We start from the raw sequence: 24,066 nt of genomic DNA, 5'->3' as shown, positions 1-24,066 counted from the left end.
GCCCTGCCCTGCCTTGCCTCCCCTACCCAGCACTGCTCTAGCTCCAGGGAGCCTCCTGCTTCCCCAGCAGCCAGGCCCTCCCTGCTCTCTCTCTAGAGCAGCTGTCAGTTCCCCTTAGATACTCCCAGCTGGGCCCTCATCAGCTAGAACTGCCTCAGCTGGGGCTTTGCTCAGAGGTGGGGTTTTGCCCTTAAAGGGCCAGTGCAGGGCAAGCGCCCTGTCACACCCTGGTTTGTGACTCGTTCTGGGTGTTAAGTAGGAGCTAAACCTCTGGGCACCTAGGGGGAGGCTCCAGTGCACACGCTCAAAGAGACGCATAGGTGCGGAGGGACCCATTACTGCAAAAATGTAGGTGATAAACGAGTTTGGGCAACTCCAGGCTTCAGCAAGAGTTTTGTGCATCCCAGCGGTCTCAAAACTAGGACTTCTGTGCCAACCTGTTTTTGTGCTTTCAGGTCTAAATGACTTGCCCAAAGTCATATGGGAAGTTTGTAGCAGAGCAAGGAGTTAAACCCAGGACTCAACGCCTAGGCTAATGCCCTAACCAGTGGGCCATTCTTCCTCAGGTTCTCTTTAGGACCCTGGTATACACATCAGCTGCACACAAACATTCTCCACAACATCCTGCTGAGACTTACCCAAAAGCAAGTACACTGTGCTACAAGCAATTAAAACACACATCTAGTAGAGTTCTCCAGCTCTTAGCACCAGACAACCCCGTCAGCAATATGAATACAGCAGCGAGAAAAAATTATGTGATAATTATTTACTGTGTAAAGTAAATGGTTGTTATTTGGAGCATCCCTTCTAAATACATTATTGATAAAAGACTAAACCAGCGACAACGACAATTAGTAATGCCCACCACCACACATCACAACAATACCTTATCCAGCTTCAAAACAGGTAAAGATAGGAATTAACCCCTAGGATCCATCAATAAGAAAAAGGTTCCCTTGGCACTGAGGGGGAAAATGCAGTGGGGACATAACCTGATAAAAGATGGGGAAGCGGAGCCCAGTGCACGCTGCAAGCCAGGCCCTTCTGTGGCCACTCAGGAGAGAGTCAGATGCCGCCCAGCTGATTAGCAGAGTGCCCACAGCTCAGGGTGTTGGTGGTGCACATTTGCACATGTCTTGGTGTACATACAATTATTCCACACATGGATGGAAACGATTAGAAAGAACAAAGGTGGGGCCTGACACTGAGTAAGTTCCCATTGACTTCAGGTAGTAGGTGCTTGAGCTCTTCACCTTGCAGGCTTAGGCCCTCCCTGAGTTGATCACATACAATTTCCGGGCCCACTCGCCCTTAGATTGCAGGACCCCTTTAAACAAAACCCGGTGAAGGAGCACAGCATGAATACCAGGTTCTCCACGCGATTTAACTGCGGTGAGCTTGGTAGCCACATCCTGGGCACGGGAACTCCTGTCTAGAACAACCATTTTCACCCTCATTATCCAGTGAGAGCTGCAGAAAATGGCGTCGCTTCCTTCCATTCCAGTCTGCGCTCTTCGATTCAAGGCCTCTGATAAGCCCCCCTGATTTATTAGGCCAAACATCTGGAAAAAATGAAGCTGTGTGGCAATGTAAATCCCTACAAAGGGGAGGAGAGAGGGTTCAGCTGAACAGGGATCCTGCCAGAAACCTGAGCTCTGGCGAGGGGGCTGAGATTATGCTCCGGTTCAAAACCTCAAGCTTAGAGCCGGCCTGTGTCTATTTCACACACTGGCTCAGGGGCCACCACACCAAACCAACCCACCTTAGCACAGAGAAATGGACGGGAGCGCAGAGCCCGCAATGGGCGGACTGAGCCACAGCCAACTAGCCAATTTTCATATTCTCTTGCAGCTGGAATGTCTGTAGCAATTCTGCCCTTGACATTCACATGGTAGTTGCTGTTATAAATCACCGCCCGCTGTGGCGGCAGTCTGAAACGGAAATATATGCCTCTCTCCCTCCAAGCAATAGGGACTGCCGGCCGCAGAGGGGACTGGAATGCAAGCGCAGATGACCTCCTCTATGTGGCTGTTATGTGGAGCGGGGTGACTTAGAGGTGCCTATGAAAATAAAGAAATGTGCGCTGTGGAAAGAGAAGAAGGCTGCTAATTGGAGCCAGTATTGATCAGGAACCCGTCCAGGTGGCAAACAAGCAGTCATGGTTTTTACGAAGTGGAATTTTGGTTTCACTTGGGATGTGTTAGGCGGGTTTAGCAGAGTGTGATGCCAACTGTGTTAGCAGGAAAGTCTCGCTTTACAACACAGTCATTGCATAATCGCTAGTTGTTATATATTTTATATATATAAAAAAAATCAAGGCTCTGACAGAAGCAGAGCTCACACAGGTACCTGACACAGAATTATTTATTCTTTCTCCACATCTTCATAGAACTAATATTCTAAATTTCTGAGCAAATGGTATTTCCCCAGAGAACTATTTTTGGCAGTATTTTCCTGTCTAAATCCCCTTTCCAACAATTTGAATAATTCTTCAAAATATTACACCCAGGCTTTTTTGGGGGGTGGCTGGGAAGAGTAGGAGGTTATATTTTAATCAGATCAATTATTGCAGAGAAACTGGGCACCTCTCTCAGGTCAATGGATACTCTATGGGGAATCCATCTAATACCCCTTCTCTTAGTGTGAAGCAGGACCTGCAAGATGTTGTATCAAAGCAGGGGAGAACGGAAAAGCTGGGACAGAGCACAGGGAATGGACAGGGAATCAGAGGAATGGGTTTCATAATTCAAGCAAGGAAACTGGAGATAAACAGGCGAGATGGAAACAACATTTGGTTCATTTCAGTGCTGCCAAACTGCATCAGGCTAAGACTGTGACTGAGGTGGGAGTGGAGGGCATGTTATGAGGGGAACTGCATGGCTCTGAGGATTAGCACGGTGGGGCTGAGGTAGGCAGCTAGTTCTACTCCAGCCAGGTGGCAATTGTAGCTGAAGGTTGTTTCCATCACAGGCAGCCTGAAGGCTTCCATGAAAGGAGTCTGGTGGTTTCACTCCAGTTCCGAAGGGCAGATGTTCAACTCCCCAAAACCACTTTGCATTTGGGACTCTTTAGCCCCTTTGTTGGCAGGCACAAGACCCCGAGGCATGGATGGGAGGCTGAGAGACTCCTACGCCAGGTTTCAGGCCTTCTTGCAGAGCTATGTGCCTGGGACACTTGCCCGGCTGTCTGTGTACATTTTATTAGAACAACACCAAAGGCCCAGCTGAGACTGGGCTGCAGTGTGGACTCTCTCAGAATAAGAGAGAGGGTCTCTCTCATGAAGAGCTCACAGTCTACACAGATCAAACAAATAAGGGGTAACAGATTTCCCAAAGGTGAGAGCTGAGCTTGGAACAGAATCCATATCTGAGTGCCAGACGGGTGTTCTAGCCACTAGACCACACTAGCTCCCCACCCCCGGTGGATTAGAAGAGAATTTCGGTCTCTCGGGTTTTTTACTTTATCTCAGATTGGGACCACTCATCAGCAAACAGCAGCTGGACCCAGCAGGCAGAGAGGAGAGTTGGCCTCCTTGAATCTGCACCACCCGACTCCATTACCACGGGCAGCATCAATGACCAGCCTCTTCTGCACCTGAAGGCCAGGGATCAAGCAACCGAGGGATCTGCACCCCTCCACAGCGAGCTGTCTGTTGCAGTAGGCCAGCCTGGCAGTAAATACTGCCAACTCCACTCTGGGGTAGCAAGGAAACGGCTTTGATGAGTAAGGACCTGGGTTTAAGACAAGCGAAGGTTCACAGGTGAAGGGATGTGTCACCACCACCATACACGGATGCGATGATCAGGCCTGAAACAGCTAATGGAAACGTACCAATCAGCAGTCAGCCCTGTGCAGCTCCCAGCTCAAGGGACAGTGTGTACAGGCTCGGAGAACATGGCTCTTGCACAGTCAAACTCCAGCAGCATTTCAATTTCCGATGGGGGCGTTTGTGGGTGAAAGGAGGTTCTTTGTCCTCCCCACGGAACTTCATTTCTCTGACACTGAGTCTGGGTGGTCCTGCTGTGAGGGCAGGAGACTGGACTAGTCACCTTTCGAGGTCCCTTCTGTCCCACATTTCTGGAATTCAGGGCTCAGAGCTGATCAGTGATTCAGAAGGCAACTTACAGTTAGGCCTCAGTTCTTTTAACTTAGTTTTATTTCATTCATTCATTCATTCATAAATCCAAAGAAGTGTGAAATACTCACTATTGTCTTTATGGCTCTGTACACAGTGGGGACATGGACTGAATTTCAGGCTCTATCACACGCTCTTGCAACTCAGTGGAGTCACGTCTCAGGATACTTTTTGGTAGTTCACAAGCATTCTGGAGACTTACCGTGTTTTGGGGGGGACCTGGGTCTTCCATGGCCTCGGCTATAGAAAATCTCCCTCTCCAGAGAAATCTTCCCGACCGAGTTGTGGTTAAAATCAGCGTTTCCATGTACGATGGGAGATCCCCATTCCATGGGGATGAGTGTACCCCATCCTTCACGCCTCCTTCTGCCTCAAGCAGTAAGGTCCAAGGGTTTAAATCCACCAATCGGCTCTTTGCTGTAGGGCTGTGCAGTCTGGTAGCAGGTCTACAGTGAACCCTCAACTCCCCTGACTGTAAGGACTAGAGGCCAGAGTCAATACCCATCACTTGTCTGTCAGGGCAGTGCAGCCTAGCAGCCAGAGTCAAGAGGTTCATCAATGCCTACAGGGTGGTTAGGGTAAGTGGTCAGAGTCAATGGGGTTGGGCATTGGCCAGGATATGGAGGCTCAGACTCTGTGTTCCACTGGGTCTCAGCCCAGGGTCCTGCTAGTGGCAAGACGGCCTGTCACTGTCTCGGTGGGGATCTGTCAACTGCTGTAGGGACAATGGCTAGTCCCTCCCTGGGCTATGTCCTACCACGATGCCTGCTCTCCTGGTCTGGCATCTTCTCTGGGGTCTCTGGTCTCCTCAGGTTGTGCTGATCCAGCAGGCTCCAACTTCCACCAGCATCTGCCTGAGTGTCATTGTCTGCGTCTCCTTTAGTCTGGGCTTCTGCAGCTCCTGAGCGGGAACCTGCCACATGCATCCTTTCCTGCCAATGGCTAGCCCCAATGAAGCTGGCGCTTCCCTTTTATACTGGCGCTACCCCTCGAACATGCCCAGTACGGACCGGGGGAGTGGCTTTGAAAGCCTACAGTTAGATGTTAACCCTTCCCCACCCAGTGCAAGGTGAGTGCACCTGTCACACCACGTAATGGCATCTTACAATAGAAAAACTTTCAGCAAACAGCTTGGCCACCTTTCCATAGCAATAGCTGCTCAGCAATATGGATGTTGTTCATGCCTCATGTTTGGATAGCCCCAGAAACCAGGTCCCATTTGCATATTTTATGCACTTAACACATTCTGGGGCACTGTGTAAATAAAAAAGAGCGTTCTGTACCAAGAGAGGTTTCTCAAAGGCTGTATCTGCACTGGAATTTTCCTTCCTATTTCCCCTCACGGTGGTTATTGGGTCAACTCCACCAGTGATAGCAATGATGGCAGGGTTAGCACGGATGGGCTGCCGGTATTTTTAACCACAGTCTAATCCTGCTTAGGAAGGCCTAGAAGGTGCTTTAAAATGCTAGTAAGCACCAACAGCCTGTTTGCATTAGTGATCATGACAGTCAGACTGCTAGTGGAGCTGCAGCAGGGGGAAATAGAAAGAAAAACACCAGGGGAGAGAAGGTTCGTAGAAAAACGCCATCCACTTTCTACGTTACCTTTGGTTTCTACACGTTTTAACATGAACAGTATCTGCTGGAAATAGCTGCCTGTGCCAAACACATACTGGTTGATTTTTGCCCTCCAATCATTTACCTTTAAACAGCCACTGTCATTTCTCAGAAAACAAAGGAAGTTGCGTGGTGCTTGAGCCAAAGGTAAAAGCTATGCTTCTTAGGAGTTCATCTGCGCCTGCTGTTTATCAGACCTCTCTGTCTGAAACACTGCTCGGAGTTACTTTGGTAACTCTAAGAAAGCAAAGGATGGATTTTAGTGTTACACTTCTTTCCAAGCACAGTGTTTTCCTGAAGCTTTATGGGAATCAAACTGAATTGGAAACTACACAACGATTCCGTTTCTCCGCAGCCTGCAGCACTTTCCCCTGATCCCTGCATTTTACAGGCTTTGCGCGGCCAAATTTGATAGATGAGACTCTCTTCTCTGCCCAAATTGGTGTGTAGAGATTGATTTAGTTCAGGATCCTCTGCATCAGTCAACTCGGATTCCTTTTATCATGTTCTTCCCTACCAGGTGTGGTTACAGAGTTTGCTTACACATCCCAGATGTGTTTGTCCTAACATCCTTTAACGCTTTGCCCAGAGTGGCTGAGCTTAGGTTAATTAAGGTATTTTACACAGCTCCACCTGGTGACAGTTCAACAATCCACTACATCTCTGGGATCAAACTCGGGATGTTAAGTATCGGTGAATTGAACGGTCAATTAACCTCATGAATTCTTATTGGTTAGTTGACTATTCTATAGCCCCTGAGCAGCCCCTGTCTGGGGGGGGGGGAGGGGAGGAGTTTGAGCTCCCGGATCCAGCATGAGCCAGAACCGAGCTGGGCTGCCTGCCCACCTCCCTCCTAATACACTTTAAATGCAGAGCCGCAGCGGCGGTAGGTCCAGGACCCAGTGCAAGCCGGGACTGAGCTGGGCTGCTGGCCAGCCTGCTAAAAAATATACTGGCAAGGAGTGGGGGGAAAATGCAAGTAGTCTATGGCATTAACCTATAAGCTTTCACTTATCGCTTAATCAATTACACTATTACATCCCTAAATCAAACTGTAGATGTCGATGGCTTATGTTGAACTCTACAGCGTTGGTCTTAATCACCTATAATCTGGGCGCTGAATTCTTCTTTATGACAGCTGGCGTTGCCCATCTCTTTTCCCCATCTAATATGACAAAAACACCTGCACCAGGTTCTAGTCTTGGTAGTGCTTTAATGGAGTGACATCTCTTGTGAAAGTGTTCTGAGCTCCTTGGGCCCTATTGTCCGATTTGGCCCCTGCCCTCAGGCAGGACCACTTTGGGGAAAGCTGCTGCTCAGCCCGAGGAAAAGAACTGGAGTCATCCTCCTATCATGAGTTGTGCTGAACTGTCTGGTGCTGGTCTGTAATTCAGAAGAGCAAAGAATGGAGCTTTCTGCTACAGGATTTTCTTCAATATCTGTAGCCCTCCCTCCATCTCTCCATTTGCTTGGTGGTAACATGGGCTGCCAGTAACATGGCTGGCATCATATTTCATCTGGAACGGCAAATTCTGCAACCGGCCTTTCACGAAAAACACTAAATGTGAACAAAATTGCACTGCAGTTTCTCTGTAACATTCCAACATTTGATCTCTTTCAAGTGCATTATTTCCACATCCCTGGGGAAAAACAGGGGTGATGGTGATCTTTGAAAGTGCATAGTCCTGCAACTAGTCTCTTCGGAAGTCCAGCTGATCATTTGTTGTTCTTTCAGGGCGTTGCCGTCGTGTTGGTGTGCTAGTGCTGCAACGTTCACACGAAGGTAAAATAAATCAGAGCTTCTTGCTGAGGCCTAGCCACTGACGGGTTGGCCCGTTCGTGGCATTTAATTAGGCCTTGATGGCCATGGATGAGGTTCAGGATTCCATTCTGTTTGGAATTATGATGCAACAGCCTTTAACCGAGTTCATCGGCCTTGTTTCATTGTCCACACACCGCAAAGCAGAACTGCCAGGCCCATGGGCTGGGTTGCGGGTGGGCAGCTCCATGCTCCCAGATAGGCGATGGGGAACCTCGGGCGAAAAGGGTGGGGCTAGACTCCCCTGGCTGCCCTTCAGTGCCACCTGGAGCAGCTGCCTGGCACTCAGTGACAATTTAAAGGATCTCAGCTGCGACCGCTAGGTAGTGGCAGCAGTAGCTGAGAGCCTTGGGCCCTTTTGAATCGCTGGTTGGGGGGCAGCTGTCTCCTCCCCCACACCGTCGGCAGGCCTTCTTTTGTCACTTCCACAGTCTCCTTTAGGGCCGAATGTAACTGAAGACTCCCTGAAGTTGAGTGTCTGCTGAGGTTGCTCTCTGTAGCTGGAGTGGTCCCTTTTGAGACCCTGGTCTGTCTGTGTCTACACATGCTTCAGGGGTAGGTGAGCGACTCTGGGCTCGGTGCCAAAGGTCCCGAGACAGATTTTTCCAGGCGCACGTTTAGCAATTGGGATATGTTGCATTAACTTCACCAACAGACTTAAATGATGGTCAAAAGTGGTTTCTGCTCTGTTCTCAGTGTAAACACATCCACACCACACAGATATCTGGCTGTGCCATTTCGGGACCACTCCTGGTTAGATGGATGGGGGTTAAACAAAAAGGGAAAAGCCAGAGGAAACACCAGCCACAGGCTCACACTATGGTCATGTAACTAAACACAACAGATTTGTTTCCTTTCAGTCACACTCCAGGTTAATTTGCAGGCCAGGTGAACAAAGTGTTTCCACATTCTGTGTGAATGGTCCATGTACCAGGGAGGGGAGGAGTGCAGGGAAGTGAGAATATGCAGCTGGGGGGCCGAGGTGGGGGGAGTGAATCAAACTTTGCTGTTACTTTTGAAAGAGAAGATTGTGGACGTCAGGAAACATTTTGGATCCGGAGTGTTGACAGCGTTGCAGGAAGCTGCCGACAAGCCGTGTTCAGACCTGGATGGAGAAGAGTAAACAAGGGAGAGATTATATATAATTACAGGCAATCATGTTGCTGGGGATAAACAGGACTCACAAGCACAGAGGCCCTGAAGTCTGGCACATCCCCAAGCCCAGAACAGAAGCCAGCCAGCAAGAGGCATCGCGACTGGAAAGCCCTTCCCTTTGGGCTGCTTTCAGTTAGCTCAGGGGCTGTTTTTCCTCCTCGTTTTGGCCTGGGGTGTTCCCCCATGAAGAAAGAGTCTGTCAGAGGCAACATGGGAGCCAAACTGAAGTCAGCAGAATCCTTGTCTGTGACATTAACGAATCACTCTGTGAGAAGTGCCGGCAGCCTCTGGAGAAGTTACAGCCTGCTTAGATCAGCACAAACACGCAGGGATTTCTGAACTCAGATCTCTTTACAAGTGTCTCACTCGCATCCCCTGGGGGCGGATGGAAGAAGGGAGCTGCAACCAGGAAGCAAAGGGCATCTGCATGTAACAGGTGGCCTGTTGGCCCCATTCACTACATCAGGGTTAACCTCAAAGGGCCTCCAGTGTGTTTGTGATGGGACTCACCCGCCTGCCCCTGTATCTGGCTCTAGCAGTTGGTACAACTCCCCCTGCCTAACTGTGAGCCAAAGGCAAAGGAATGAGTAGGAAGCCTGTAAGATTAGACCCCCCCCCCCCCCAGTGGGCCTGCCTGGCTCTGCAACAGAGGGAACAGGCAGGAGTATTTGCATGACAGGAGCTGGCCCACTCCATGGGGCTGTCTTTTTGTGACAGCAGCAGAAAGAATGAGCAGGAGGCTTTGCTTCCTCTCCTCCCCCGCTTGCCCTGCACTACAGCAGCAGTGGGAAGGAGCAGCAGGCTCCGCTGGACACTCCCATCATACAGGCAACTGTCCAGTTTTTTGGAGAGGGAGAAGAGGACTCCCGGAGAAACGAAGATACCTGAGCTCCTGCTTCACTCATCTGCTCCTCCAAGGAGTTTCCCAGCCAAAGCAGGGAGGCCGCGTTCTCTGATCCTGATATTTCATCAGGTGACAAGAAGAGGAATTTCTAGAAGCCACAAAACCTGCTTTTCGGCACTTCTTTAGCAACCTGAAGTGAAGCCGCATACAAACCTTCCCTCCCCTCAGGAGCACCTGGCCTTTCAGACAGTGATGGGAAAGTGTAACCCTGTAAACAGTAACCCAGGCTCATCTGTGAACATGCAAAATTACACACAGGCTCCCAGGACGCAAGGGGAGCTGGCTTAAAAGCCGCTCCCGACACATACCAGCTGCCGGGAACCGACTGCCGCATGGAACCGCTGACATTTTCATTCCACATTTTAACATCTCTACTTTCAAAACCTTTCCCTGGAGGATAAATAATTGACTGTATTAAAGGGGCAATGACACATGACTACCTGAACAGCGTCACCTTGTGGTGGGAGGCAGCACCTGGTTTTAATTTACCCAGGTAGTGATGCTTTCTTGATGAATTCTCACTGCCTATTTCTCTTGCTGAAATACCGTCTTGTGAGTCGTCTCAGGTTTCTGAGTCTACCAAAGTAAAGCATGTGCTTCCCCTCTGACTGTTCGGCAGCTGGGCTGGCATCACTATGCGGATGGTAAAATAAGAAAGGAAACCAAAAGGCCGTGTCAATTTCAGCACTGAAGAAAATAAATCAATAGGTGAGACAAAGGGGAATTGATGTTTACTAAGGAGAAAGGGAGAAAAATAGGCCAGAAAAACATTTTGGGGCCTATTCTCATCTGCTGTAAATTCATGAGATTTAATAGGATCTGGCCCCATGTTTTCAGAGCTCCCTGGGGCTACTGCAGGTAACTGGAAATAGAAACAAAAAAGCCCAAAGCAAACGAACAGTCAAGGTGTATATTGACAGCAGGGAGGCTGACAGAATCGCCAGGCCCCTGGGCAAAGCGGGTGGGTGACCTTGGCTCCTCGATCCCCGAAGGGGTGGGGCCTCAGGCAGAAGGGGTGGGGCTGGGGCAGCCCAGAGTGAGTCACACCCTCCTGCCCTCAGCGCCAGCCAGAGCGTGCCGCCTGGGGCTCTGGCGCAGACAGCGTGGCATGCCAGTGGTAATTCAAAGACCCCGTGGCTGTGACCGTGGCCGCCGTCACTGCCACAGCACCAGTGGAGGTGACAAGGCGGTTCCAGGCCCCTTTGAATCGCTGGGCCCGGAGGCAAGTGTCCCGTTTGTCCCCGCCCCAGGGCCTGATTGGCAGTGTCATTTCCACCAAGCCCATCCGTGCCGAGGGATGGGAATGGTGCCCGATGCTGGCAGTCTGGCGAGGGGGCTGCAGGAGAGCAGACTGATTCCACCTGCTTTCCTTTCTCTTGCAGTGGGATGTGGCCCAGAGGGAAGCAGGATGTAAAGCCCTGAGTCTGAGGGGAAGTCTGAAGTGAAATGAGGTTAGCAGCCTCCTGCCTGGTGGACCCCAATCAAATCCCTCCTACAGGCAGAGTCCCAAAGCCTGGCTCATCAGTGTTATCTAAACACGGTGTTCTAAAGGGCTAACTAGCCGGGAGAAAGAGATGCTCCGGGTGGAAGATCTGAGGAGCAGGTGGAAAATCCTGCTCCATGTGCTGCTGTAAGACTGGCAAGACAAAAGGAATCCAAAGAGCGAACCAGTTGAGGAATAACATGCAGAGGATGCGTCTCCAGCAGGTGCCTTGCAAGAGGCCACTGGTGGGACAAAGTCCTTTTTCCTGTCCTAAGTCAGTGGAGTTTCCATCATTTTCATCAGCTGAATGATTTGTTTTGCTGCTTTGACAACCTCATTTGCACGTGCCTGCAGAGAGGTTTTTCACGGTGGAGATTTGGGGAGGAGCCAGTGAGGCATGTTAGCAGGGGGGTCAGCTCAGGAGAGGTCCAGGGCTAGAATATCTGCGACTGAGGCAAGTCAGCGCTGAGGTGCATCCGCAGAGCTGAGGGAACTCGGGGCTAATGTAGCAAGTGCTGAAGGGGAGCCCTGTGTAAACCAGTTAGTGACTTTCTGCCAGGTTCCCATTCATAAAGGGTATTCTTGGGTGGCGTGGCAGGGGCCTGAACGCAGGCCGGAGCGTCTTTGTCCTCCGACTATTCCCAGCTGCCTACACAACCTCTCAGCACCAGAGGCAGGAGCAGGAGCGGTTCCCAGCTGGTCCTAGAAATTAGGGGAAATGGTGATGCACTTTTGCTCCCACCTGCTTCCTGCACTGGGCTGATGGCAGCTCAGAATGTGCGCTCAATAGTCGAGCACCACGTCCTCAGAATCTCAGTAGGATAAACCGACAGCATTAAGGCAGGCCTCGGGCGGGAGCCAGCAGGGAAAGGGAACTTTCCCCTCCTCCAGCCCAGAGCTAAGGCTATTGGTAGGACAGCGTAGCTGGGTAGGATCTCAGACCTGCACACAGGACATGAACTGCGGTACTAACTGCAACCCTAATATTAAAGGGGCACTGTGAAGATTCATAGCTGGGCTAGTGCCTAGAAGCCATAGAGAAAGCTGCTTCGAAATGTCAGATAGAAAACATGAGACACAAGGGGAGTGAGTCAGTACCTTTTACTAGATCGACTTCTGTTGGGAGAAGAGACAGGCTTTCACAAAGCTCTTCTTTGGGGCTGGGACCAACACAGCTACAATACCTCAGAAGACAGAAACCATAGATTCCTGCTGGCCTGTAATGCTGCTGTCAGTTTTTACCCAGCTTTTCAACTCCTGATAAAAAAAAAAAAAATCAGTGCCACTGAGCCAGGATGAGGCAAGTAACCCTCCAGCACCAAGCCAAAAGGCATAGTCAACTGTCTGCAAGCAAACGACAGTGAACACAGGAAGAAAAGACCCCATTCCGTTGAGGAAGTATTTCTGTTTCGAGGTGAGCTGTTTCAAATTAAAACCTGAGAAGCCAGGCTCGTGCATATGTATGTGTGTACAGAAAGGACTGGTTGGAATTTATTTCCCATGTGGAAAATTTCATGAACATGAAAAAAGATTGGTGTAATCTTTGTGGAAATTGAATTTTGTTAAAAAAAAAGCCAAAAAGTTCAGCCATAAGATTTTTAGTTTGCAGAAGGGCTGAGGCCAGATGAAAAGTGACAATTTTCTGCAGAAGCAGGTTCTTTTCATTTAAAAAAAACCATTTAGTTGGGAAACCAAATTCAACAGAAAATTTTCAATCAGCCCATATTCATTTTTTCAAACTATTATTTCAGCTGGGAGAGCTGCACTCACCACGTAAGAGTACAGGGAAAAAAAGCAGGACCTACAGTAAACCCACAAAAAACAGCGAAGAGAAGCACACTGACCCCCGTATTTCACATTGGCGGATAAACAAGGGAAATAACAAACCACGACACTTCCAGAGCAGTGAAGACAAGTGAAATTAATGGGCAGCAGGTTTAGAACTAATAAAAGAAAGTTCTTCCTCACACAGCGCACAGTCAACCTGTGGAACTCCTTGCCTGAGGAGGCTGTGAAGGCTAGGACTATAACAGAGTTTAAAAAAGAGCTAGATTAATTCATGGAGGTTAGGTCCATAAAAGGCTATTAGCCAGGGGGTAGGAATGGTGTCCTTGGCCTCTGTTTGTGAGAGGCTGGAGAGGGATGGCAGGAGACAAATCGCTTGATCATTGTCTTTTGTCTACCCCCTCTGGGGCACCTGGTGCTGGCCACTGTCAGCAGACAGGTCACTGGGCTGGATGGACCTTTGGTCTGACCTAGTGTGGCCGTTCTTATGACAGTTGCTGCATCTTCTGAAGAAGGATCACAGGTGGATTTATCGCCAATCAGATCCAACACCTAAGCTGATTCAAAGAAACACGCAGGTATTTTCACAATCTAGCTGACACGGGTGGGGTTAGACCGTTTAAAATCTACATTTAATTAAACAAAACCAAGTCTGAAAATATTCTGAACACTGACTGTCCTGCAGCGTCTGGCTTCTCGCTTTTGTTTTAGTTCCCCAGAGCAGGAGAAAGGCAACAGAAAGAGGATTTGGACGCACACGTCAGAAGAAACGCAGAGAGTTGGGAATGAGACCGTTTAACCAACCGTCCCTGGGAGCAGTCCATGTGGCCCCTCTAACTCCCACTCAGCGAGCTAATCACTGGGCGCTGGCGGGGTGAGAGTGGGCTCCAGCACCGGGTGGAAGCTGCCCTGAGCAGGGTTACAGCCGGCTGGGCTCCAGGCCCAGATCCCGATAAAGCAGCCTGAAGGTGACAGATTCCATTGTTGAAGGTGATAAAATTGCACGTGGAGTGTTGCAAAACAAGGGTCGGAATTCAGAGCGTAAGGAATCGCGTGAGACAGGACCAGGGATGCTTCGCCCCCCTCTCCTGCACATGAGACCAGCACAGAAAACAGCCGCATATGCAAGGTTTCCGACAGCCTGCTGCTAGGGCTCCTTTCATCAGCCCAGGACTGGGTGGCCTGGAACACAGCAGGCCAAAGCGCCGCTTCCAGGTCAAACACTGGGCCTGCTCCTCTGCTGCTTAGTATCTCACAGGCCGGCACTTGCAGCCAGCAGCGAGGGGCCGCAGGTTGGCAGAGATTTTGATGGGCCTCAGAATGCCCAGGGCCTGCGCCCTCTCCTAAGGCTCTGGGAGGGCATGGGGGTGACGTCACTGGGGGTGCAGTGCTTATCCAGGGCATCCCCTTCTGGCAGCAGTTCCTAGGCACCAAGGGGACGTGGCACCGCCCCCACTGGCCACAGGCACGCTCAGTGTGGGGGCAGAGGGACATGCTGGCAGCCGTGCAGTGCGAGCAGGCAGGAAACCCCTAGAGCCCTTCAGCGCTGCGCAGGGACAAGGCCTTTAAACCGCCAGAGGCGGCAGGTGGAGCCGGAAGACAGCCCAAGCCCTGATCTTCGCTGGGCCGATCCCCTGGGGCTGCTCCAGCTCGAGCCACAGGGCAGGTCTCCAGCCCAGGCGCCTCAGCACGAGGAGGAAAGAGCGGGACGCTCTGCTCCGCTTTGTCTGTCCACACTGCAGAGCCAACAGCGGCTGTGACAAGGGCGGCTTTGGCCGAGCTCCCCTGGGGATCACGGCTGTTTAGCCAGTAAGATGCTGAAGCCCCGCTGGGGGCCCTGGGGACTTGCTAGTCTGCAATTCACCAGCGTGGCCCCTCATTCGGGCAGTGCTGACCTGTCTCCGGGCCTAGAGCAGCCAAAGGGATTTGCCCTGGAAGCTGCGGCCTTTGAATCACTTCGCAGGTGAAACTCCCCGCGCCCTCGGCCTGGTTCATGCAGGCGCCTGGAAAGGGCCAAGCAAGGATGGTTATGTGGGGCTGCTGGGAGAGCCCAAGGGCTGTGCCTGCTGCTGGCCAACAGGGTGTTTGCAAGGCAGGAAAGCAGCAGCTCGCAGAAAGGAGAAGGCAATGAGGGTGGTGGGGGGCACTAGGACAGGGGGAGAATCACTCAGAGCCTGAGGCTAACCAGCAATTAGATCAGCCCCGAACCCCCATCACTCCAGGGGGGGAATTCAAGCCCTGCTCAAGCCTCTCCCCTCCCCCTGCCCACGGCCCAGGCACTGCGTCCCTGCGACACACTTGGCAAGACATACAGCACCAGCGAGTCTCCCCACATGCTCCATCACAGTTTGGCAAAGTCCTAGTTCATCCTTCCTCTGGCGGCCGCATTTACATATTGATTTATGCGCTCGGCGCTCTCGGGCAGGCAGTTCCCTGGAGATTAGACCGTTTTATTTACAAAGGCGTTGGGGTCACAGATACAAACAATTAAGGCGGCCGAGGAACGTCTTTGCATGCACGCTCATGCCGCTGTGCTGAGCAGACGATATCAGTCCTGTCAGTGCTGGGGGAGGGGGAGGCTGCTCCAGCCCCCGATAGCCAGTTTGGTCCAGAGCTGCTGCGAGTGGGAAGAAAGAACAGAGGGGGAAGGGGAGGGGGAGAAAGAGCAACCAGCTCAGGGGATGATGGGGGACCGTGAGGACAAACCTCTGTGGGGTAAGGCAGCAGGAAGAGCAGGACAGAGAACCAGCCCTCCCCTTCACCTGCCAAAGCCACCCCTAACGAAATGCAGCACATCAGCCCCGAGCAGGGAGGTGGGCTCAGGAGAAGAGGGGGAAGGGGACAACCTCCTGGGAGGGGAGCCTGGAAGAGACTCAGCTACATGGCAGAGACCTCCGCTTCCAAGACAGGCACCAGAGCCCTCTTTAGAGGTGACTCTTCCACTGCCCAGAACTCCCGTGGAGGGAGAGGTAACGGAGACACCGATGGCATTTGTGCCTGGATCTCAACCAGCTGCACAGCAGGAGCTGCAGGACACACTGCCCATGGAAAAGTCCTGTGGGCTCTGCTGTGTGCCCTGAACTCAGGCCTCTCACACGCGCAGGGTCCTTGCATGGGGGGAAGGGTTTGACTGATGTGTTTGCAGGGGATGTAAGGCTCACGCCAGAGCCTGGCACAGCGCGGACCACTCGGTCACTGAGCCCTTCTCTACACTAGGACGTTTTTGGAAATAACTAAATTAGACGTAACTCCAGACTTAAAGCATTGAAATAGTGTGTCCCCACTCCGGGGGAGCCTCGAAATTCATCTGAGGCAGGCTCCGTTAACGTGGACGCGCTACCTTGACTTAGAAGCCCAGTGGAGTCACTACCTTGAATGACTCTGGGGTGCAGTTATTTCGAAATAGCAGCAGTGGAGCCTCCACACGACCGTTATTTCAAAATGAGCGTTATTCCCCGAGGAAAACAGGCATTTCAGAATAGACGGCCTGTTATTTCAAAATAACGGGCTTGGTAGTGTGGACGCTTCACTTATTAATTCAACCTGAGGGGGGTTATTTTGAAATAACGCCCCAGTGTAGACCGGGACTGGGTTCCTATCCCAGTGCATGGTGCTCCAATCTATTCCAGTCCTATACCACTTACTTCGGTTTGGCCTCACCTTTCCCTAGACCTTCTCACACTGGGCCATCCACATTCACCAGGCTCGCTTATCAGCCTCCGTGTGACCCAAGTCCTCCCATTTCAAATGAATTTTTTCTGTGTCACTGATATTCATAAGCTTCCAAGTCATCCTAGGTCTACCCCTCTTTCTTGTTGGGTCTTCTGGCTTTCAACTGAGAGCCCTAATCAATAATCGGTTACAATTACAACCACTGCACCTTAATCCTGACCCAGTACCTCCATTCAGCCAATGGGGGAGGAGGGATAGCTCAGTGGTTTGAGCACTGGCCTGCTAAACCCAGGGTTGTGAGCTCAATCCTTGAGGAGGTCATTTAGGGATCTAGGGCAAATCTGTCAGGGATGGTACTTGGTCTTGCCGTGAGGGCAGGGGACTGGACTCCATGACCTCTCAAGGTCCCTGCCAGCTCTAGGAGATAGGTAGGTTAGCTAGGTAATACCAGCCCAACTGGATAAAAGGCCCACTCATCTGTCTCACAGGAGAAACTGCACCTCCACCTGCCCAAGCTCATCAGCACCAGGAAGAGAATTCATTACCAGTGAGCTACCAATCCCTAGCTCCCTTACAGAGCACTTCCTAGCAGGGCTGCTCCAAACACTTCACAGCTCTAGCATTTGCCCTCACTGCCTTCCTGAGACACAGGGTTGCAACAAGGTCCCCACTCAGGGTACAGCTACACTGTGTTTTATTTTTCAGAAGAGGTATGCAAATAGCACTCACATTTGCATACCTTCTTCTGGTTTTTTCCTCAGAAGAGGCTTTTCCACCATTTGGTCCCATCTACACAGGGCCAAATGTCAGGAAAAAAACCCTCTTTCAAAAGCCCCTGTAAACCTCATTTTACCAGGAAAACGGGGCCAAATGGCAGAAAAGCCTTTTCCGGGGAAAAAAACGGAAGAAGGTATGCAAATACGAGCACTATTTGCATACCTCTTCCGAAAAATAAAACACAGTGTAGCTGGACCCTCAGAGACCTGAGGGCAGAAAGCTCCGTAACTTGCTCAGGTTCATACAGGAAGTCGGTGGCAGCACAGGGAATGGAACCCAAGCTAGTGACCTCCGTGCTGGATCATCCCATGCTATTTCCTGCACCCTCGAGGTGTTTACTAATTGGGACTGGCCAAGCAAGATGGATGCTTGGCTCCTGAGACAGCGTCACATAACCTCTCAAAGAAGCCAAACAAAGAGCAGTGCATTTCCTAAGCTTGGCTGCATGTTGTGTGTGTACCACTGAAGTAGGGCATTGGGTACAGGTAAGAACATTAAAAACAACGAGGGGTCCTGTAGCACCCGAGGGACTAACCACAATACACAGAATCACGAGCTTCGTGGGCAAACCCCACTTCATCCGATGAACTGGGCAGGAAATAACAGAAGCCAAGAACAATGTTATTCACAAGGCTTCATGCAATACTGCTTGCACCAGAACCATCCGTGCATGGTATACAATGAGATCAGAATCAGTCCCATCAGAAGTAATTACCTGAAATCAACAAGCTTATTCAGCGATTACATTAGTGTAGTTGCTCCAAATTGACTTGAGGTGCAGACTAGACTGTGGCCCAATGTCTCCTGCTCTGGATAGATGTGAAATCCCATCCCACATATATCCGGGACCCCTCGTTGTTTTTAATGTTCTTACCTGTACCCAATGCCCTGCTTCAGTGGTACACACACAACATGCAGCCAAGCTTAGGAAATGCTCTGCTCTTTGTTTGGCTTCTTTAAGCATTTATGTGAAGCTCTCTCAGGAGCATCTTCGTCCTTTCAAAAAACCATGAAGACTTCATTCATGTTTTACTTGACAATCACGTTCCAAACACTTTCCTATTTACCCGTACAAAAATCCTACACCCACTACTTGTGGGCCTATGGGGTGTATAATACTATCACATCAAATACCTCTAATTAAGCAGGGAACGGAGATTCCAAGGAGATCTAAGCAGCCATCTGACTATGTTAAAAAGTTAGCACATTGCACTATATTGATCCTCAACTACAGCTCTATTGCTAAGGTAATCAATCACTAATGCAGGCTGGAACGTTAATGGCAACAATGTATCAATTTTGCCCACATCCAGTCATTTCTAGTCTATAGGAACACAGCAACCCACTTTATTTCCCACAGCTGCTGTAAATCCTGTGCCAGTAACAGACACAGCACTTTGCAGACATTGCAAAGAGACACAGTCCCTGGCCTGAAGCATTTACAATCTGGCACATGTTCAGAGCAGAGATGAACACATTTCGCTGACAGTCTGAAAAGGAGTTTCCTGGATCAGTTTAATTCAGGAGCCTGCATGAAGATGGGTTGGGCACAAGTTTTAGGAGTCCCACGTCAACGGCCGTGCTTACCACACACTGATCAACATGCACTGGCATATGCACTGCAACATGTACTGACCAGTCGTGACTTGCCCATCCTCCCACGAATCGCTGTGCCCATGCTGCAGAGAGTCACAAAGCAAAGCTTCCTACCATCCCTATGCCACCAGGCACTCGACTCCTAGCAGATGGCCATGAATCCTATAACCACCATACACCCACCAAAACAAAATAATCACCCCTCCCAAAACCAATGGGCACGTAACGACGTAATGGCCAGCAAGCACTCCGACCAAAGAGCCTGGCCAAGATGTGCTTACCACGACAGAGCTCTCCTACAGGCCCAGCTCCTCACACCATCCAAGCTCTGGAGAGGAGGAGGGCTATACGCAGTGCTTTCCCGCAAAGGCCAGGGAGACATTGCATTGGGAGGGGTGACTGCTGCTCAGCTGGACAGATCCAGCTTGCACTAAGCTAGTGAGAGCAGCTGCCTAGAGACAGCTTCACCATGAGCCCGGCTGGAGCCCTGGGCACATACTTACAGTTCTTGCTCTCAGCAGGGTCCTTGCTGCCACACTGTCAGCCGTTTAGCTCAGGTACGTCTGCACATGCTGCAATCATCCCGGCGACTGCATGTCGGCCTGGCCCTACTCGCTGGTTTGGGCCCTGCCAGGGAGCGTGAGACTCTCACAGCTGTGGAGGGCCGGAGCTGGTGTTCTCAGCCCAGCGCCCAGAGGAAGCCCGTTGGCTAGTTAGGCAAGCACCTTGGCTGCTGTCTTGCTAAGAGGCTGATGGCTGGCTGGGCATGAAGATGGGCCTTCTGCAGCTGCAGGCCGCACCCTGACGGGTAATCCTAAGGCAGGGCACAGTGGGGGCAGCCTGCTCTGCTACTACACAAGCAGCGCCTGTCGTGCGATGGAGATTACGTCAGTCTCCAGAGCTGTCAATCAAAAGCGGCATCTCATGTAACCTGTGGCAACTGGATTGTAAATGTATTAAATGACTAACCCACTGCACATGTTCTTCCCATACGTATCCAGCTGCTCTCACAATGCACTTGTACCAGGTGGGTATTCTAGGGCTAGACACATGGCTAGTGAACAGCTGGGTTTAGTTTTCAACACTGGGCAGGAAGGATGGAAACTGGTGTTTTGATGGGGGTGAGCTGAGGGTGGACAGGCAAAGCCTGCTGTACCAAGGCTGTCGCAGAAAACAAAAGCAAGGATTAGACGGCTCTAAAACACTGTCACCCAAACTACAGGGACTATTTCCTTGGCTTCTAGCACCCAGGCTGGGGAGATAAAGCAGTAGCTGAAAGAGACATCAAGTTGAGCATCAGTTATTTACTGCTCTTGATGACGGAGGGAACCCTCACATTTTGTTTCCCTACAGAACAAGCACAAACTCCGGTCTGTTTCACAATCTGGTTCGCTGCTATTTTGCCCCCTCCCAGGGGGCAGTTAACAGGCTGCTCGAGTGAAACATGGTACAATTATTAATTGCTCATCAACACATAAACCACACTGTATTCGCCTTTGCTGCCATCAGAGCAGAGATCTGATCAAACAGGAGAGCAGAAAAGGTCACCCACCAAGACAGTGACTTGGAGAACAATTGTGAGGATGTAAATAAACTCCTGGAGGTTTTGTTTTGTTTTTCTAATTTCCCTCTCTCCGTTTAAAAGCATTAGCTTGTTTGAACTTCCTAAGGAAGTTTCTTATACACTCTTGACTGTCAGGCTTGTATCTGGTTGGGTTTCCTTTCTTATGAGAAAATACCCTCTCTCGTCCGCATGTCTTCATCTCACATCGTGTTTGTGCAAAAGCGTGAAATGTATTCCTAACCTTGACCTGCATCCATGTTGCACATTGCAAGAGCAACAAGAGCAGTGAGATGCAGAATTACAAAAGGAAACCCATAAAAATAGTGCGTCTGTGTGTGGATACACACGCACGCATGCGTGACCTGGACTAGTTCTGCTTTTAACAGGTATGTGATTTAACACTAACTCAGATGTGTACAACTCCTCAGAGATGCTCCCGGCCTGGCTTATCAGCTTCTGTCTCTGTGGGAAGCTCCTGCCAGCCTTTCTGCAAACCGTCCCCCTGCTGCATTTGATGCACCAGATAATATAGAGACCCCTGAGAAAGGAGTTAAAGGCCTGTTACCATGCTGCTCTGTCCCATCACTTTGTTCTAAATGGCCATGAGCACCAAGGGAGGCAGCACAAGTGGAAAGGTAATGAAGCCCTGACACGCCTATGAAGGACCAGTAAGGGTGGATTGTGCTGTCCCTGCTCAGGCTGGCCAGCTCTTGTTCACATGTGTGAGGCTGATGGCCAGTGAGCAAGGACAGCACAGCCACCCCTGCATTTTGCATTTTAGCCTTCCCTGCAGATTCAGGACTGGAGAAGGGCCGGTGGGAGGGATGGGGAGGCGAGGAGAGAGGAAGGCCAGAAGAATTCAAATGCAGCCTCCGCGACTGGGAGGTCTCCTGTTAACAACCACCCTCCTGACCATGAATAAGCCTCCAGCCCCTTCTGACCAGAGACAACTTCCGTCCGCGCTCATCAGGCTGCTTCTTCCCTGCCTCCTCCTACCTGCCCTGGGGGACTGGTGCTTCAATTACACTGCCAGCTGCAGGTCTGGCTCCAAGGGAGAGCTCCCAGCCTGGCCTTACTGGTAAATGCCCCTATCCAGGGCCCCTTAGCGGCTGTGTGGCATTCGCTCTTTACAGATAGCATGGAAGAAAGCCCTGCAGAGACTGTTCCCCCAACCCCTCCCATGACACCCGCTCTGGGAGTGCGCACATGCTCCTTGCTTTCTCTCTGCTGCCTCCACGGTTAGCTAGTCAAAGCATGCACAGCACACCAGCGCGGGGCCAGAACGTTTCACTGCAAGGGACACTGGAAACTCTCGGGCCAGGTTTGGACTAGGGAATTTCAGAAAAACTTTTCCCTGTGGCTAACATCATTTTCACTGCACTGCGGCTAGCACCAGTCAGAGTCCTAGTACATACAGCGCCAGGGGGAATTTGTGCCTAAAATCTCCCTGTGTAGACAAAGTCCTGGGAGGCAGCAGGAGAGGATGCCTCTGTTGGGACACTACAGACATCTGCCTCAGCTGTATCCCAGGGCTTTGTCTACACAGAGCTGTTGCCAACAAATCCCGGGCACTACAGGGTGAAAGGCAGCAATGGTTCAGAGTCGCACGTGTCTGTTTGGTTTTGTGTTGGGTCAGACTGACTGGCTGGGCTTGCTGTAGCCATTACTCTCTGAATGCCTGGAGGAATTTCAAAGCAACAGAGAAGGACAAAGCCCTTTTCTCCGGTGTTCATCTGGAGCATTCACTGCAAGACGCTGTCCTCACTAAGCTTTACTGCTGTACGCCTCTGCAAATGAAACATGGACAGAGTCCCCCCTGCAGGGCTGACAACCCCATCAGCTCCCATCCCCTTGTGAATCTGTAGCTGCCCAACTCGAGAGAGCGCACAGGACAGAACAATTTCGGCTCCAGGTACAGCCCTGCGACCCCACTGGCGCCTCAGGAGTGGCTCAGCACAGAGTGGCCCAGCATGTTCACGTTCGGCAGGCGAAGGCCTTCTGGTCAGATTAGCTCATTGCCTATATTTTCCCCGGCACTGAAATGCCAGCCTGGCTCTAGGGAGCAGCAGGAGCCCCCACATCATCCAACCCCACCCAGAGGCTTCTAGAGTGGCAGTTTCTGCTCCCCTGTTCCGTCTTCTAGCTTTCTGGGTTCCTTCCCCAGTGCTGCCTCCTGAAATAACGAGATCAAAGGGACTAGTCTGTTCCCGTTTCACACCCAGGCTTGGCGTTGAAGCCAAAATAAGCTGAGACCACGCACTGCGTGGGAGGCAGAGAGAGACCCGTAGTAACTCTGTGTCTTGCCGCCTGTTTCCATTTCACTTTCCGGCTTGCAGGCTGAACCCTCCGACTGTTAGTCCTGGGAGAATTCTGCAATTACTGCATTTGGAGCCACAGTAAAACTGCAGCATCCCCCCCGGACTGGACTCCGCAGGAATGGGCAGCTTGACATGAGAAATAAAGTCAGTAGGTGGTGATGACCTTGTGGAAAAGGGAGTGTATTGCAAAGAAGGGATGAGGACACAAAAATTAATCTCACCCACCCATGCCCTGGTACAGCCAGGACTGGAATGCAGTGTCACAGTGACCAGCTGATCTGCACCTGGTCCCTTCTCATCTCACCCGGCTCCAGGTGGAATTACAGAGATCTCAGACCAGGCCCTGGGCTGCAGTCCCCGGGTGCTTAAAGTGATTACCACAGAAGGTCTGAGTTATGCTCCGTTCTGCAGGCTCCAGGCAATGACAAGGGGAATCGATGACCCTGAAAACAGCCCCCTTTAAAGCAAAGTATCTTTTACTTAGAACAAAAGACTTTCACAGAATATAGCTCTTCAAACCCACAAACCACATGCAGCCACATGCAGATCTTGTTCATCGGAGACAATGCCACAGAATTCTCCCTCTGTCAGCCTGCCTCCCTGTCTAAGCTCAGGGACAACTCTCTGGACAGGTCCTGGCAGCTCACCACCCCCCCCCCCTTGCACCGATCAAGACATTTTTAACTGTTTGCAGCCCTTAGATCTAGTGACTCCCAGAACTGGCTAAACAAGGTTTGCATCTGGCTGGAGACAGGACACAGGCATCCTGAAGCTACCAGCCAGCCCCACTGTCTTTCAGGTGTGTGCTTGGGATTTCTTACCTATGAAGCCTTCCTGCAGAGAGCCCACTGAATTCAAGCAGTACAGGTGTATAATGAATGTACCACTGCTCTCCCTAAAAGCTGGATCAATACAAGAACTTCTCTCCCTTGACTCAGCTACAGTGGCCACAAACCATTACAGCTCCACACACAACGCTCTTGCCTGCCACAGCCTGGTTCCTCAGCTGCAAAAGCAAAGGGCTCTCTCACCAGCACTAAAGGGGATCTCCATCAACTGGCCGTAGTAACAGGCCCTTTATCGTCTGCGCAGGCCAGTCTCCAGCAGGCAATGTCAGTTCATACAACTTTTCAGAACGCCTGAGTGATGGAACAAAGCAGAGTCTTGGGTGGGCTACGATAAGCATGGCTATAAACCCTACCCAGAAGCCCCCGCTGTGCCGAGGAGCCCTCAAGTTTAAG

At 51.0% G+C, this 24,066-nt stretch overlaps 1 long non-coding RNA gene across 1 annotated transcript in view; it reads right to left on the bottom strand.

Moving 5' to 3' along the window:
- Positions 1-226: 226 nt before the first annotated feature.
- The window catches only part of LOC112545638 (uncharacterized), a 37,590-nt gene continuing 13,750 nt past the window's right edge, over positions 227-24,066 (bottom strand). The window contains exons 4-6 of the long non-coding RNA XR_012895826.1: positions 12,212-12,370; positions 10,071-10,263; positions 227-8,676 (exon numbers count right to left, since the gene is read on the bottom strand). This is a non-coding gene — a long non-coding RNA (uncharacterized LOC112545638). The remainder of the gene's footprint in view (positions 8,677-10,070; positions 10,264-12,211; positions 12,371-24,066) is intronic.

Source organism: Pelodiscus sinensis, chromosome 14 (assembly GCF_049634645.1).
Source record: "Pelodiscus sinensis isolate JC-2024 chromosome 14, ASM4963464v1, whole genome shotgun sequence".
Taxonomy (NCBI): Eukaryota; Metazoa; Chordata; order Testudines; family Trionychidae; genus Pelodiscus; species Pelodiscus sinensis.
Note: the sequence above shows the minus strand (reverse complement) of the source record. Positions and strands in the feature narration are given on the sequence as shown.